The sequence below is a fragment of the Vicugna pacos genome, chromosome 2 (assembly GCF_048564905.1).
Source record: "Vicugna pacos chromosome 2, VicPac4, whole genome shotgun sequence".
Taxonomy (NCBI): Eukaryota; Metazoa; Chordata; class Mammalia; order Artiodactyla; family Camelidae; genus Vicugna; species Vicugna pacos.
In genome coordinates, this window is record NC_132988.1 from 73,808,557 (window position 1) to 73,826,364 (window position 17,808).

The window sequence follows — 17,808 nt, forward strand, 5'->3', positions numbered from 1 at the left end:
AAATGGATATACAGTTTTTGATATATCTTGTTCATAATGCCATCTATTATGAGGGGAGGAGGGAAAAGATAGTCAATAACTCTGGGAGAATTAATAAAATATTTACTCTTTTCCATCTAATCTTGTAAACTATTGAGGACCATTTTAAAGCCTTGTTAACAGCAACATTGCACCCAAGATGATGAAGATGTATAAACAGAGGCCTTTAATCATTTCTTGCTAGTTATTGATTTTTTAAAATGCTAATCATTAATGTAATGGAAATTAGTGCATTTTGAATTCTTTTGGAATTTATTTATTTTTCTCCTTATGACTTGAAAATAGGTTATGCTGTCTGCACAGAGGGTTAAGGAAAAAATTTACACAGATGCAGACTGACTGGGTGTTAACAGCCAGTAGGAGGAACCGAGTCAGCTGGAGAGCTGCACAGTAGGCAGCATCAGCACTTGGGCAAGGTCCTGATTCAGAGGGAAACTTCTACAAAGCTGCTGTTAGACATTACTTGCTGTGATGTGGCAGTCAGCACTATTGCTCTCATCTGTTTTCTTCACAGGTTGTTCTGCAGTATGATAAGACATTGCTAGCAACACAGGTGCCACACAGGTTTCTCATCTTCAATAATATTCTATAAGTATTTTTTGACTCAGGGTCACATACCTTATACATGCTACAGGAGAGCAGCAAAGATTTTTGACTTTAGAGATGAAAAGTAGAGTTACATGTTGTGCTCTGAATGTTTTCTATATGCAGTCTTGTCTTCTCACTCTCTTTTGTACTTACCTTTCTGCCACCTGAGCAGCTAGCACAAACTTCCTTCCCTGTCTGAATGCCTTCTTATTGCCTGTAGTTAGATATTATTTCCAGCAGGAGGAGTATGATGATTAAGCTGGCAGAAGGCTTCCCTTGACTTATAAAACACAAAAAAAGATGTTAGCAACAATATAAAGATGTCAGAAGTTGTAAATAATGAAAAAAATTGGAAAAATCAATTTTGTTTTTATTGGTATTAATCTTATTAATAAATGGAGTGAATGGGAAAGCCTCTTTACAGAAATTCCATTTCTGATGAGGAAGACAGTGTTATTAAATAAAATAACACATATACAAACAAACACAAAACAAAAATTGAATTTAGCCAGGGAAATAAGAACTCTGGTCCTAATCTTGCCAACCACTGCTAGATAATTTTGGGTTGGTTACTGAACTTTTCTATTTTCTAGAACACAATTTCCTTACAAGTAAAATTAGAAGATTGGGACAAATACTCTGAAAGGCCTCTTATGACTCTACCATTTGATAAACAAAAGCCAGCATCCGCAGTGAACAATTTCATAGGAGACGATCGTGAACCTATCACTGTAAATCAATGCTGTAGTGTTAAAAAATGGTCTAATTCTACTCAGAAGATTTTTAGGTAAATAGAAATGAGATAGGTATAAACGTTTTAGACCAGAGAAAGGCAACAGTAGAATCTAAGTGAGTATAAAAATCTAGGTAACTAAGCAAAGTAACTTAGCAAGAAAAACAAGCAAAAACCCAAAAATCCAAAATTCAAACCCCAAAGAATTATTGACAGAATTTCTTTGACTCCTTCCAGGAGATTTTATTTATGTTACTTTTTAACACTGGAAGTTTCCTTTATAAAAGGTAATATAGACTTCCATTTCTGGACATGGTAGAGTGACTGGTACCAGACTTTCTTTCCCACCATAAATAGCTGAAAAACTCAACAAAATACATGAAACAGTTGTTAGGCATTGCACAATAGGCAGTTCAAGAATGTGACCCCTAAAAGAAGGGAAACACACAGGCTGAGCCCTACAACGACCCGGATAGTACTTGGAAGTCTTTTCTAGACCATAATGTAAGGAAGGAGAATCCAAGCAGAACATCGTGGTCTCACTGAACTGAGGGGGGAGAGTTTGGAGCTGAGAGGAAGCTGAGGTGGCTGGAACTTGTGGGACAGAACAGTGGAGAAAAGAGTGTTACCTAACAAAAAGCCCTATACATATATATAGGGTCCCTTTGAATTAGTTGCTGAATGTTATCCTATGCGTTTGTGAAATACTGATACAAGTCCAAATAAAAACAATAAGGGAACTGTAAACTAAACAAATTTCAGAGTTAATATTTTGTGGATACCTTTGAATCTCCATCATCCAGAATGGAGAAAACTTGTTGAATTCCTGCCATATTATAGAAAACCCAGAGGATCATGCATTAGTAGTATGGCTAAAGAAGCCCCAGAATAAAGATTACTCTAGACTTATCTTTAAAAAGTTTAAAGACAAGCCTCAGAATGATCCAGCTGATCTTCAAGTAGCTTAACTTGCAGTAACTTAATGAAATGGTGCAACAAATTTCAATACTAGATAGAAAATCTAGATAATTAACAAATTCAGTGTCTAAAATCCAGTCAAAAGTATTACATATTACATATACGAAGAAGCAGTGAAATGTGACCTATAACCAGAAGGAAAATCATTCAACAGTAATAAAGCAAGAAATGATAGAGATAATGGAATTCACGATCATCAGCTTTAACACAGGCATTATCAGTACTCTCAAGGATTTGAAGGAAAACATGACATAATGAGGAAGAAACTAGAACATATATACATATAGAGATTGAAAGGAAATCTGGAGCTGAAAAACATGATCTCTAAAGTAAAGAAGATGCAGTAGATGAGATTAACAGTAGATAAGAAATCATTCAAAAGAAGATAGGGAAAAAATGAAGTCTTAGCAGTAGAAACTACTCAAAATACAGTACAGAGGATAAAAAAGATACAAAAAATTAACAAAGCATCATTTACCTGCAAAACAAAAAGAAAAAGTCTAACATCTACTTAGAGTCCAGAAGGAGGAGATAGAAAAATTATTTCAAGAAATAATTTTTTAAAATTTCCCGAATTTGAAGTAAACTAGAAATCACATATCCAGTCAACATAAGGAGCCCTAAAGAGGATTAAAAATGGCACCAAAGGATATTATGATTAAGTTGCTGAATAACAAAAGATAGATAGAATCTTAAAAGCAGCTAGAGCAAAAAATATGCATTACATACAGAAGGAAAAGATAATATATCTATGTAGAGGTCTCACCAGCGACAATGCAAGACAAGAATTTTTAAAAACTGCTAAATGACATCAATCTTTAGATTAAAAAAAACTCAGTGAAACCCAAATTTGGAGAAGTGTATGTAAGGAAAAGTTGCATCACAGTCAAACTGCTAGAAACCAATATAAAGAGAAAATCTTAAAACAATCAGAAAGGGAAACATCACGTTCAGAAAAATATCACCAAGAATCACATCAGACTTCCTTTCAAGAACAATGGAAACTGGATGACAATTAAATGGTATCTTTAAAGTGCTAAAAAAACAAAAAAACAAACAAACAAACAAAAAAACCCCTGCCAATCTGCAATTCTGTACCCAGTGAAGTGATCTTTAGAGCAATTAAGTTAAAATAGGTATCTCCAAACAAACAGAACTAAGGATTTAACAGCAGGACAGCACTTCAATAAATTCTAAAGGCGTTCTTTAAGGAATTCTGAGGGGAAATGATTGTAGGTGAGACTCAGATATGTAGGAAGAAATGAAGAACACTGGACAGGACAGAGGTATGAGTAAATATACTTAAAAACTATTTTTAAAAGCATCTTTAAAAGACTATTAGCTATATAAAGCAAATATAAAGAAACCTAGATTTTAAAACAAAAAGTATAACTAGAGATAAAGGGGAATATTTTATAATGATAAAAGGATCAATTCCTTGGGAAATAATAATAATCCTAAATATACATGTAGCTCTTAATATAGCTTCTAAATACAAGAAGCATAAACTATCAGAACTGAAAGGAAAAATAGATAAATCAACAATTTTATTTAATCTTCGATAATATTGGGTGATTTTAACATCTTACTCTTAGTAATTGATAGGATATGACCAAAAAAATTGAGTAAAGACACAGAATATTTGGATAACACTGTTAATGAATTTAACCTTATTAACATATACAGAATATTATACCCAATAACTGTGAAATATACATTCTTTCAAAGTGCATATAGAATATTCATCAAAATAAACAATGTGTTGAGCCATGAAACAAGCTTCAATAAATTTCAAAGAATTGAAATTATACAAAGTGTATCTGCTGGCCACAATAGAATTAGATTAGACATGATTAATACAAGATATCTAGAATACTACCAAATGTTGGTAAATTTAATGACACATTTCTAAATAATCCATGGCCAAAGAAGAATTCATATTAGAAATAGGAAGTATTTTGACAAAACAAATTGTGCAGTAAAGCTTAGATGGCACGGACAATCCCTTGAAGGTACAAATACTGGTACTGGCATGAGAAGGAACCACAAATCTGGACAGTCCTGTATTTGTTAAAGAAGTTGAAACCATATTTAAAAACCTCTCCTAAGAGAACACTTTAGGCTGCTGAATTTTAGTCAATACCACCAAGCAGTTTTCCAAAGGGTTTGTAACAGTTTACACTCCTATTAGCAGTCTGTGATAATCCATTTGTTCCACATCCTCAGCAACATTTGGTGTTGTCAGATTTTTGAATTTTAACCCTTCTAATGTCAGAATAATGGTATCACAATGTGATTTCTGTTTGCGTTTCTATGACTAAAAAAGTTCAACTCCTTTTCGTGTTTATTGGGTATTGGATATTCTGTTTTGTGGAGAACTTGTTTAAGTCTTTTTCTCATATTTCTGCTACCTTTTCAAATAGATTTTAGGAGGCTCTAAAAAATTCTGGGTATGAGCCATTTATCAGGTATGTTTTGTGATTATCATTTCCCACTCTGCAGGCACAATATATTTTTGCATAAATATAAATATGTTTTATAACCACATGTATCTCTACTACATGATCTCAAAATCTAACATTTGAAAGAGTCTAAAATGTTAGGTATATTGTAGATATAAGAAATGTATCATTTATTTTCTTTGTCCAATTGAGTGACCTTTCTCAGAGAAAATGGCATGTCACCTGTGGGAAACAGCATGCTCACAATCAGTGTTCAGGAAACACTTCCTCTCCACAGTGAAGCACACCAAAACTGCAGGCTACTCATTTAAATGAGTTTCTATTTGTTCCGCTGTCAATGTTAAAACTGCTATAAAGTCTGTACATCTTTTCTTTGAGAAGAAAGCTTTATATTACATGTTTCATTGGATCCAAAGCACTCTACATTAGTAGGCTTTTTCAGCATGGGAAGGGAAAGAGAATGGAATTGAAGTCAATTTTCTTGATTCCCGTTCCTTATATTGCTACTGACAAAACAGCTTAGATCTGAGATGACTTGCTGAACTTTTCTGTTTGTTCCCTCACTGGTGAAAACATGGTATATAAAACCAGATGACCATTTTGCAAATTGTTGTTTGCAAGATCTAGAGAAGTATTCCATGAAAAATGTCAGTGCTAGGAAACTCGTTATCTCTAGTGTGTATTAAGAAAACATGGAAGAAGACTGCCAGCCCTTAAATATGATTCTTATTATTATGAGATAATCGCTGTTTAGAAATGACATGCCTTAAAAGAGAATATAGTAGAGCTCACCAGATGCCTGAACACATGGTGTTGACTCTGTACATTTATGCAGAAGTAACATTTACTAAATAACCATCATGTTGATGCATGTCATTTATTAGTGATTGCTTGTCTGGTATATATATATCTGCTTTGCTAATTTCAACACATTTTAAAAATCTTGTTCATTTTGGCCTTTAGCAAATAAATTTATTTTATTTCTTTAATTTGTTATTTTTAGGTTCTGTTTTAGAAGGATCTTTTTTGAACACTTCTAGCAGCAATTATTCTGATATTATGTTTTTGCTCTTTATTTTAACCTGAGCGTTCACAGGGCTGTACATGTTCCATCAACATATTATACTTGTAAAGAATGTTCTGTAGTCAAAGAAATTTGAGAAGTCTTAAGTAGATGCATACTATAGTTCAACAGTAAAAAAAAAAAAAAATTATCTTTCCTTGACTGGAACCAGGATGGTATATGGAGATGCTCCTTTTCAATTTGGTTCCAGTAAGTATTTTTGGAATTTCTGAAAAGCCAAGTTATACAAGGTATGTACATGTAAAATTGCTTTTAACTTTGCTTATTGCTCTTTTCTAATATCTTTATTATGTCCAAATGAGACTCTTACTTGGTATCCCTCTGTTATAAAGATGACAATTCACTGTATGTGAAAAGGAAGTGATATCCACTAAAAAACTCTGGGTGCTACTGGCTTTAAAACACTGGGAAAGTTAGATATAGAATGGGGAACTTAATAGAAAATCAAAATTCTCCTATATTCTGCTCCATTCTCTCAAAAAATAGCCACTGTCGAATGTACAATATTTATTTACTCTTTTGACTTTTTGGTTTGAATTCTGCTTCTTTAAAAAGGAAAATATCAGATAACAAGGCATTATATTAATAACCAGGTGATCTTCACTGCTGATTTTTGTGTGACCGTCCCCGCCTCCCCTATTCTGCTTTTCTCCACATATCTATACCTAGACCCTCAGAATCAAATTTCTTATTCCTGTTTTGGTAGAGTTTATAAAACATGTGGTAGACAAAGTTTAAGGTCCTGGGTAAAAAAGAAAAGATTTTTAAAATTCAGACTGTTTTGTCTCCCCCACTTAATGCTATATTGTGGTGCATACATTTCTTACTAAGATTTCTAAGTTCTGTTTGACTCTTAATTAACTAGGGCTGTATATGCTAACGTGTTTTTGTTGGTATAAGGAAATTACTGCTCTGTTTAACTATGTTTGAAACACAGGTTATCTTTTAAAAGTTTATCAAAAACAAAAACAAAAAGCAGAGCACAGACCTCTTTAACATTTCGTTTCTGTAAATAAAGAAAATTTGTATTGCTGGTTAAAAGAAGTTTCTTAAATGTTCATTCAAAACATATTTTTGTATGCATGCAATGGATATTGCTAGAATTGCCATGCATAGTTCCATCATTACACTTCTATCCATTTGAGATATTGTTCAATTTCTTCCTTTCTGAAACCCTTGGTCTCTGTTCTCTGTGAATTGCTTCAGACAGAATCTCATTTTTACTTATCCACTGACCAGCCTCGTCAGGACAAGTCACTTATTCCTCATCATATCAAACTCCTCATCTGTAAGATGGGAACCAAGCTTAGCATTATGTTTGTAAGGTGACCTTCTGAAAATGAACTGCTGCTTCTGTATTGTTCTGTGTTTTGCTAAGCAGCAGGATGCTGACTATGAGAGGGTATGCTGATGTGGGAGAGGTTTAGTTGCAAGTACCATGATGAAAGAGTAAAGTGTTGAGGTCTTTGTTAAGGTAACCTTGATCAGACTGTCACCAAAAAACACTGAGGCATACTTCAGTTCATTCTGATTTGGTTTGTGAATTCATTTTTATTCCATTCTGCTAATGTGTTTCATAGTTTTAAAATAGTTTCTAGTTATTTCTCTATAGGAGGATGTAAGTATTGTCATTGTGAGCCATGTCTTAAGTCCAGGGAATGGTATCATTTCTACATGTAGCATTTCAACATATAAGCTCTTCTCTGCAGCACATGTGCTGTGTATAAACCACATGATCCCGTGCATTCAGCAGGGCAGCATGAATCTTGGGGGTATGGATACTCTCTATGGTGAGAGCATGACTGCTTCCATGATCAAGAAGTTTTCTTCTGCATTATTTCTATTTTTACTGATTTGTGTGACCCCCCCAAAACTAAGTCCTTTTGTCCCAGAAAATCAGTCTTGGCTCCTGCTTCTTCATTTAAAACATTATTTTAACTCAGAAATTAAAAATTTAAAAATAGGCTTCTAGTGAAACTATACTCATAAAATGTTTGTATTGATGTGTACTGGTTCAGAAACTCTGAGATTGTCTTAGATGGATTACATATATAAGAACAAAAAATTATTTGAGAATTAATTCTCAAAGCTTGTATAAAATTATAGATTCAAAATCCCTTTCCTTTAGAACTCTAAAATTTATTACATTGCTTTTTTGCATTCCATGAAGATGAAAAGTTTAAATCCATCTAAGTCTTTTTTTTTTTACATTTTTATTGATTCATAATCATTTTACAGTGTTGTGTCAAATTCCAGTGTTCAGTACAATTTTTCAGTCATACATGGACATATACACACTCATTGTCACAGTTTTTTCTCTGTGATTTATCATAACATTTTGTGTATATTTCCCTGTGCTATACAGTGTAATCTTGTTTATCTGTTCTACAATTTTGAAATCCCAGTCTATCCCTTCCCACCCTCTACCCCGCCCCCCCCCCCCGGTAACCACAAGTCTGTATTCTCTGTCCATGAGTCTATTTCTGTCCTGTATTTATGCTTTGTTTTTGTTTGTTTGTTTGTTTTTGTTTTTTAGATTCCACATATGAGCGATCTCATATGGTATTTTTCTTTCTATGTCTGGCTTACTTCACTTAGAATGACATTCTCTAGGAGCATCCATGTTGCTGCAAATGGCATTATGTTGTCGGTTTTTATGGCTGAATAGTATTCCATTGTATAAATATACCACCTCTTCTTTATCCAGTCACCTGTTGATGGACATTTAGGTTGTTTCCATGTTTTGGCTATTGTAAATAGTGCTGCTATAAACATTGGGGTGCAGGTGTCATCCTGAAGTAGATTTCCTTCTGGGTACAAGCCCAGGAGTGGGATTCCTGGGTCATATGGTAAGTCTATTCCTAGTCTTTTGAGGAATCGCCACACTGTTTTCCATAGTGGCTGCACCAAACTGCATTCCCACCAGCGGTGTAGGAGGGTTCCCCTTTCTCCACAGCCTCTCCAGCATTTGTCATTTTTGGATTTTTGAATGACGGCCATTCTGACTGGTGTGAGGTGATACCTCATTGTAGTTTTGATTTGCATTTCTCTGATAATTAGTGATACTGAACATTTTTTCATGTGTTTTTTGATCATTTGTATGTCTTCCTTGGAGAATTGCTTGTTTAGGTCTTCTGCCCATTTTTGGATTGGGTTGTTTATTTTTTTCTTATTGAGTCGTATGAGCTGCTTATATATTTTGGAGATCAAGCCTTTGTCGGTTTCACTTGCAAAAATTTTCTCCCATTCCGTAGGTTTTCTTCTTGTTTTATTTCTGGTTTCCTTTGCTCTGCAGAAGCTTGTAAGTTTCATTAGGTCCCATTTGTTTATTCTTGCTTTTATTTCTTCTAGGAGAAAATTTTTGAAATGTATGTCAGATAATGTTTTGCCTATGTTTTCCTCTAGGAGGTTTATTGTATCTTGTCTTATGTTTAAGTCTTTAATCCATTTTGAGTTGATTTTTGTATATGGTGTAAGGGTGTGTTCTAGCTTCATTGTTTTACATGCTGCTGTCCAGTTTTCCCAACACCATTTGCTGAAGAGACTGTCTTTATTCCATTGTATATTCTTGCCTCCTTTGTCGAAGATGAGTTGACCAAAAGTTTGTGGGTTCATTTCTGGGCTCTCTATTCTGTTCCATTGGTCCATATGTCTGTTTTGGTACCAATACCATGCTGTCTTGATGGCTGTAGCTCTATAGTATTGTCTGAAGTCTGGGAGAGTTATTCCTCCAGCCTCTTTCTTTCTCTTCAGTAATGCTTTAGCAATTCTAGGTCTTTGATGGTTCCATATAAATTTTATTATGATTTGTTCTAGTTCTGTGAAATATGTCCTGGGTAATTGGATAGGGATTGCATTAAATCTGTAGATTGCCTTGGGCAGTGTGACCATTTTAACAGTATTGATTCTTCCAATCCAAGAGCATGGAATATCTTTCCATTTTTTAAAGTCTTCTTTAATTTCCTTCATCAATGGTTTATAGTTTTCTGTGTATAATTCTTTCGCCTCCTTGGTTAGATTTATTCCCAGATATTTTATTACTTTGGGTGCTATTTTAAAGGGGATTGTTTCTTTACTTTCTTTTTCTGTTGATTTATCGTTAGTGTAAAGAAAGGCAACTGATTTTTGAACATTAATTTTGTAACCTGCTACCTTGCTGAATTCTTCGATCAGCTCTAGTAGCTTTTTTGTGGACCTTTTAGGGTTTTCTATATATAGTAACATGTTGTCAGCATATAATGACACTTTTACCTCTTCTTTTCCAATTTGGATCCCTTTTATTTCTTTCTCTTGCCTGATTGCTGTGGCTAGGACTTCCAGGACTATATTGAATAGGAGTGGTGATAGTGGGCATCCTTGTCTTGTCCCAGATTTCAGTGGGAAGCTTTTGAGTTTTTCACCGTTGAGAACTATGCTGGCTATAGGTTTGTCATATATAGCTTTTATTATGTTGAGATATGTTCCCTCTATACCCACTTTGGTGAGAGTTTTTATCATAAATGGGTGTTGAATTTTATCAAATGCTTTTTCTGCATCGATTGAGATGATCATGTGGTTTTTGTCCTTTCTCTTGTTGATGTGATGTATTACATTGATTGATTTGCGTATGTTGAACCAGCCTTGTGTCCCTGGGATGAACCCCACTTGGTCATGATGTATAATCTTTTTTATGTGTTGTTGGATTCTATTTGCTAAAATTTTGGTGAGGCTTTTGGCGTCTATGTTCATCAGTGATATTGGCCTATAATTCTCTTTTTTTGTAGTGTCTTTGCCTGGTTTTGGTATCAGGGTGATGGTGGCTTCATAGAATGAGTTTGGGAGTATTCCCTCCTTTTCAATCGTCTGGAAGAGTTTGAGAAGGACTGGTATGAGTTCTTCTTTGTATGTTTGGTAGAATTCCCCGGTGAAGCCGTCCGGTCCTGGACTTTTATTTGTAGGGAGGTTTTTAATTGCTATTTCTATTTCCTTTCTAGTGATCGGATTGTTCAAGTGTTCAGTTTCTTCTTGATTCAGTTTTGGTGGACAGTATGTTTCCAGAAACTTGTCCATCTCCTCTAGGTTATCCAGTTTGGTTCCATATAGTTTTTCATAATATTCTCGTATGATATTCTGTATTTCTATTTTGTTTGTTGTAATTTCTCCATTTTCCTTTCTTATTTTGCTAATTTGTGCTCTCTCTTTTTTCTTCTTTGTGAATTTGGCCAGAGGTTTGTCGATTTTATTTACTTTTTCAAAAAACCAACTTTTGGTTTGGTTGATTTTTCTATGGTCTTGTTAATCTCTATTGTATTTAATTCCTGTCTGATCTTTATTATTTCCTTCCTTCTGCTGCTTTTTGGGGCTTTTTGTTCTTCTTTTTCTAATTGATTTAGGTGGTGGGTTAACTTGTTTATTTGAGATTGTTCTTCTTTTTTGAGAAAGGCCTGTATCGCTGTAAACTTCCCTCTTAGCACTGCCTTTGCTGTGTCCCATAGGTTTTGAGTGGTTGTGCTTTCATTATCATTTGTCTCAAGGTATTTTTTAATTTCAGCTTTGATTTCCTCATTGATCCATTGTTTTTTCAATAACATATTGTTTAATCTCCATGCTTTTCTTTTTTTCTCCTTTGTTTCTCTGTTGTTGATTTCCAGTTTCATGGCATTGTGGTCAGTATAGATGCTTGAGATAATTTCTATCTTCTTAAATTTGTTGAGGTTTCTTTAGTGTCCAAGTACATGATCGATCCTGGAAAATGTTCCATGTGCACTTGAAAAGAATGTATATTCTATTTTTGGGGGGTGTAAAACTCTGAAAATATCCACCAAATCTAGTTTTTCTATTGTAGTATTTAATTTCTCTGTTGCCTTGTTTATTTTCTGTCTGGAAGATCTGTCTAGTGATGTTAATGCAGTGTTAAAATCTCCAACTATGATTGTATTCCCATCAATATCCCCCTTTATCTCTGTTAGTAATTCTTGTATGTACTTAGGTGCTCCTATATTGGGTGCATATATATTAACGAGTGTAATATCTTCATCTTGTATCACTCCTTTAATCATTATAAAATGTCCTTCTTTATCTTTCTTTATGGCCTTTGTTTTAAAGTCTATTTTGTCTGAAATCAGTACTGCAACACCTGCTTTTTTGGCTTTTCCATTTGCATGGAATATCCTTTTCCATCCTTTCACTCTCAATCTATATGTGTCCTTCTCCCTAAAGTGGGTCTCTTGTATGCAGCATATTGAAGGTTCTTGCTTTATTATCCACTCTGCCACTCTATGTCTTTTGACTGGAGCATTTAGTCCATTAACATTTACAGTAATTAATGATAGATGTGTGTTTATTGCCATTTTGAACTTATCTTTGCAGTTGAATTGGTATATCCTCTTTGTTCCTTTCTTCTTCCTTTTGTGGTTTGGTAATTTTCCTTTGTATTATCATGGATTTTATTTAATTTTTGTGACTCCCTTGTAAATTTTTGACTTGTGGTTACCCTTTTTTGTAAATCTTTTAACCTATACCCGTTTTTAATAAACTGATAATAACATGATCTCAAACCCATCCTACTGTTAAAAAAATTTAAAAAAGAAAGAAAAAAAATTCTATATTTCCCTGCCTCCCTCTCCCAGTCTCAGTGATTTGTATGTCTTCTTTTATAATTTCGTGTTTTCTTTATTTGTAATTCATGAGTTATCACCTTTCCAGTTGTTCGTTTCTCATTTCTGTAGCATCCTGCTGCTTTTCTATTTAGAATAGCCCTTTCAATATTTCTTTTAGCATGGGTTTAGTGTTGCTAAACTGCTGCAGCTTTTTTTTGTCTGTGAAACTCTTTATTTCTCCTTCTATCCTAAAGGATAGCCTTGCTGGATAAAGTATCCTAGGCTGCATCTTTTTTTCATTCAGGGCTTTGAATATATCTTGCCACTCCCTTCTGGCCTGTAGTGTTTGTGTAGAGAAATCAGCTGAGAGCCTTATGGGGGTTCCCTTGTAGTTCACTCTTTGCTTTTCTCTTGCTGCCTTTAGAGTCATTTCTTTATCCTTGACTCTGGCCATCTTGATTATGATATGTCTTGGTGTGGGTCTATTTGGGTTCTTCCTGTTTGGGACCCTCTGAGCTTCCTGTACTTGGATATCTGATTCCTTCTTTAAGTTTGGGAAGTTTTCAGTCATGATTTCTTCAAAAACCTTTTCAATTCCCTTTGATCCTTCTTCCCCTTCTGGGACCCCTATTATGTGAAGATTGGGACACTTTATATTATCCCATAGGTCCCTTATGCTATTATCATTATTTTTTATTTGCTTATCTTGTAGTTCTTCTGAATGGGTGCTTTCTGTTGCCCTGTCTTCTAGATCACTAATTCGTTCCTCTGCATTAACTAGTCGGCTTTGCACAGCTGTTAGATCATTCCTCATCTCTGTCATTGAGTTTTCCCATTTTGCTTGGCTCTTCTTTATAGCTTCAATTTCATTTTTGACATATTTTATTTCTCTAAGCATTATCTCTTTTAATTCCTTCAGCAATTTGATCACTCCTTTTTTGAAATCTTGATCTAGTAGGCTATCAATGTCTATTTCATTGAGCTTTCTTTCAGGGGATTCCTCTTGTTCTTTTAATTGGGAAAGGTTTCTCTGCTTCTTCATCTTGCTCATACCTCTCTGGCACTGTGGTTTATGGAGTATCAGTTGTCTATTTTGGATCTTAAGGATTTTATCTATCTAATGCCTATTTAGGAATAGAACTTAGGAAAAAAAAAGAAAAAAGAAAAAAACAGAGAAAAGAATAAGAGAGAGAGAGAAAGATTTTTAAAAGAAGGGAGAAAGAGGGTTTGAAAACAATGTATAATGAATAATAGAAGAGCGGGTTGAAGCAGAGTATTAATCGGGTGGAGACGTCCTTTTAAAACCCTTAAAAAAAAAAGGGGGGTGGGGAGATGTATATATGTGTTTGAAGCCTGTGTCTAATTAATAACAGGACATCAAAACCCAAGAGAAATAGAAATGAATTAAGAAGTAAAAATTAAGAGAGTAATTGAAAATAGAACAGGTAAAAACAGATAAAAAAAACAAAATCAAAAACAAAAAACAAAAAAACAAAAAAACAAAACAAAAAACCAAAAAAAAAAAAAAAGGGATTGTCAGTGTTCTCCTGGAGTCTGTGTGCTTTTAATGTGATGTCCTTCTGTCTTCATCCTGTTTTGGAAGCTGAGCTTGTTTTCATAGGCCCTCCGTTGGCGCCCTCTTCTGTGCTGCTCCCAGCACCTGTCGGCAAGCAGATCGCGCCTCCTCCTAACACGGGGTCAGATGCAGCTCTCCTCTGCTGCGGGCGGGCGGGTCACTGCCTCTCCGGATGCCGCAGTCAGATGTTGCAGACTGGCCAGGCAGGAGGGCGGGTCGTGCCCCTTCCCAGCACCTCTGTCAGGGGTTGTGTTCCTGCCCGACAGGCGGGGGGCCGCTCTCCCCCTGCCTGCGCCGCCGGTAGCTCCGCTGCTCTGTGTCGCCCTGGTCGCGCTCCGCCCTGGTCGGCGCTCCGCCTGGTCGCGCTCCGCGGGTGGGCTCGGGGAAGACCTAGGGGCAGCCTCGTCCCTGCTCGGAGCCAAGACCCAGCTGCTTGTTTGTCTTTGTGGAGCAAGTTCTCTGGGGGACCAGAATGGAAGGATCCTATCTGCCCCGGGCTGTAGGCCCGTCTCAGTCTGGCCCTTGAGGCTGCTAAGCCCTTCTGTGCGGACGCAGGTTTCGCCTCTGCCCCCGCCTGGGTGCTCAGCGCCGGAGAATATGGCGGCTCTGCCTGGGCCCCGCCCCTCTTCCCCTGAGAAGTTTCCGTGGGTTTTCAGAGATGGGGGTATGCACCCTTCCCCCGAGAGCACATCAACCTTGCTGTTTTATGGAGGGCCCAGGTTGTTCTGTCCTGTACACCCACAGCCCCGGCGCCCAGCCCCTTGCAGTCCCTCGGGGCTGCCTCCGTGCCCCTGTCCTCCGCCCGGCTTGTGCAGCCTGGCCCTGCCCGCCGCTGCCGGCCCGCGTCTCAGGCTGGGTGTCGGGGGGACGCTCTGTGCCCGTTTAACTCAGTTCTGTCAGACAAGGGCTGCTCTGTACAGATCCGAGCCTTGGAGGCTCCCCCTCCGTCCCGCTGGCCTCTCAATTGGAGAGGGGAGACCCAGTGAGCAAGCGCCAGTCCTCCTTTGCCGCTCCCTCCCCGCGGGACCCGTCCCGTGCTGCTCTGCCTCTTGTTCTTTCTTTTTTCCTTTTCTCCTACCAGATTTTTGGCGTCTTTATCTTTTGAAGAGGGCGATGATCTGTTGGAGTTCCGCAGGTGCTCTGGTTGGCTGAGTGGGTCTGTAGATGTGGGTCTTGGTGTATTTGTGGGAGAGGGTGACTTACAAGCGTCCTTCTACTCCGCCATCTTGCCCGGAAGTCCCATCTAAGTCTTGATCATTTCAGATTATTTTTAAAAAGTAATTTTATTTCTGGAGCTAAGAAATCTTACCTGAATGATTTTAACTGTTTCCTTTTTCATTATTCCTGTTTGGGACTGAAACTAAAAATTTTATTGTTCCTTGGATCAAAGAAAATTTCTTTCATTATTATATTTTATTATTATTTAAGAAACTGTTTTAAGATAATTTTTAAATAATTCAAGTTATGAATACATACTGTGTTCAGTTGCAGTAATGCATAGAATAAAAGCTTAGACCCCTTCCATAGCTCCTTTAATTTTCCCATGGTCATATGGAGCTGTAAATCTAGCCAGCATGTACCAGTAGGAGCTGCTACTCTGAGAATCTATCTGAAGGTGCTTGATCAAGGGGCAGGGACATAAGATTGAATAGTGGAGGATTTATTGATTTGAGAGTGTGTCCCAGAGATACAGGATTTAAGGGCCTGGCAAAGTCCACAGGAGATGGTATGGACTTGCTACTGGGATGGCTTCTAGAGGCACAGAAAAAGTGATGGTTCATACACTATATAAACTTGAAATGCCAGAATTTCTGTGTGAGCCTGTGGAGGAAGGGATCAAAAGGCCCAAGGAAGTGGGCATGCTGAAGCAGTTATTCTTTGTGAAGCCAGAAGACTCAGTAAGGCATCATGTTCCAGAGGTGCACCCAGAGGACATACCACCCACCACGGCCATAGAGAACATGCTGGAATGAGGGTACCACCATCACTAAAAATGTTCAATGATGCCTGTCCTCTGTAAACCAGGACTAATGGAAGGAGGACTATATAGAACTAGACTGATAAGAACCCAAAACAATAGAGGCCAGATGGCAACACATAATTGCTAGAAGTCAGGTGGATGCACTTATTGTAATGAGTGACAGGAGCAGAATGGCAGCCAAGGCGGTCTGACCTGAAGAGGGTTTTGTAGATGGTTAATCGAAGTGGCCCTAGGGGCAGAGTAGATGAGAGCCAAAATAGGTACTACTCAGTGAGCACCATCATAACAAATCGAGGATAAATAATCAGAAGGCTGAGTGCAGTTGCCTCAGTAAAGCCAAGACACTTTGCTCAAATCCAGATCTGAGTTTTTAAACCTAGAGCACACTGACTGAAGAGGAAGCTGGATCCACAGGAAGAAGTCCACTGCAACACAATGACAATTATCACAGTAATAATTCTCCCAGCCCTTCTCCAAAGCAATGTTGCCATTTACTCAAGTAACTACACTGTCGGAGATAAAGAGTTGTTGTGGGAATAATAATCATCCCTGTAAAGATGTCCAGGTCTTGATCCCTGGAACCCTGTGGCTGTTATGTTACATGTCAGGGAGAATTAAAACTGCAGATGGAATTAAGATTACTAATCAGTTTACTTTAAATGTGGAAAAGAGAGAAGAGATAGGGTGTCAGAGTGATGCAACGTGAGAAAGACTTGACCAGCTATTGCTAACTTTGAAGATGGATGGGGCCACTAGCCAGGGGAATATGGGCAGCCTTTAGAAACTGGAAAAGGCAAGCCAGTAGATTCCAGAAGGAATGCTAACCTTGATTTTAGCCCAGTGAGACCCATTTTAGACTTTGACCTCCAGAGCTGTAAGATAATAAATTTTGGTTGTTTAAACTATGAAGTGTGGAGAATTTTGTACAGAAGCAATAGGAGATATACAAGCTATAGAGTATATACACTAATACTCATCCATTTAATTTACAAGTCTGTCCACTAAAGGAGCCAGATGAATTCTAGTGGAACCCTTTAGAATACTGCAAACTCACCCAAGTTGTAGCCCCATTTGTAGCTGCTCTGTAAATGTAAATTTGCTAGCAGATTAACATGGCCTCAGGTAAATGGCATGTGGTCCTGAGTTGGCAAATGCATTCTTTTCTATTCCAATCAGGAAAAAAAACCAAACACTCAACATGGAATGGGCAACAATAAATTTTCCAGTCAAGATGGTGGAGTAGTAGGACTATAAGCTTGCCTCTCCTCGTGACTACAACAAAACCACGACTGACTGCTGAACAACCATTGGAAAAAAAGACTGGAATCCAGAAAAAAGATCTTCTTCAACTGGAAACATAAAGAGGGAACCACAGCGGGATGGTAGGAGAGGTGTGCTTACAGTATAATTGGGCCCAATACATCCCAGGTGGGCAACCCACAAGCTGAAGAATAATTAAAATTAAAAAAATTAATATGTGAAGGTCTTTGTGTCACATGTAAACACCCATCAGAAAGCATCTGTCATAGAAGAGGCATGGTAAAACCACACAGACAAAATTACCTGGCCATTTGGTATTAGCTAGTCTTGGTCATTGGACACCTAAGTGCTTGCACATGGACACATGAGTGGAGTGGTCATGGTGGGAGAGGTGAAAGCTATGCATGGTTCTAGGGGCTCCCATTTACCACGAATTAGTTGGCTACTGCTGCCACTGAATGTCCAAACTGCCGGCCAGAGAGACCAACACTGAGCCCTCTGTACGGCACTATTCTTCAAGGACACCAGC

At 37.3% G+C, this 17,808-nt stretch overlaps 1 protein-coding gene across 1 annotated transcript in view; it reads left to right on the top strand.

Moving 5' to 3' along the window:
- MRPL1 (mitochondrial ribosomal protein L1) overlaps window positions 1-17,501 on the top strand; it is a 124,548-nt gene extending 107,047 nt beyond the window's left edge. Inside the window, exon 11 of the mRNA XM_072942054.1 lies at window positions 17,196-17,501. The gene's annotated coding sequence lies outside the window, so the exon portion shown is untranslated. The remainder of the gene's footprint in view (window positions 1-17,195) is intronic.
- The last annotated feature ends 307 nt before the right edge of the window (window positions 17,502-17,808 follow it).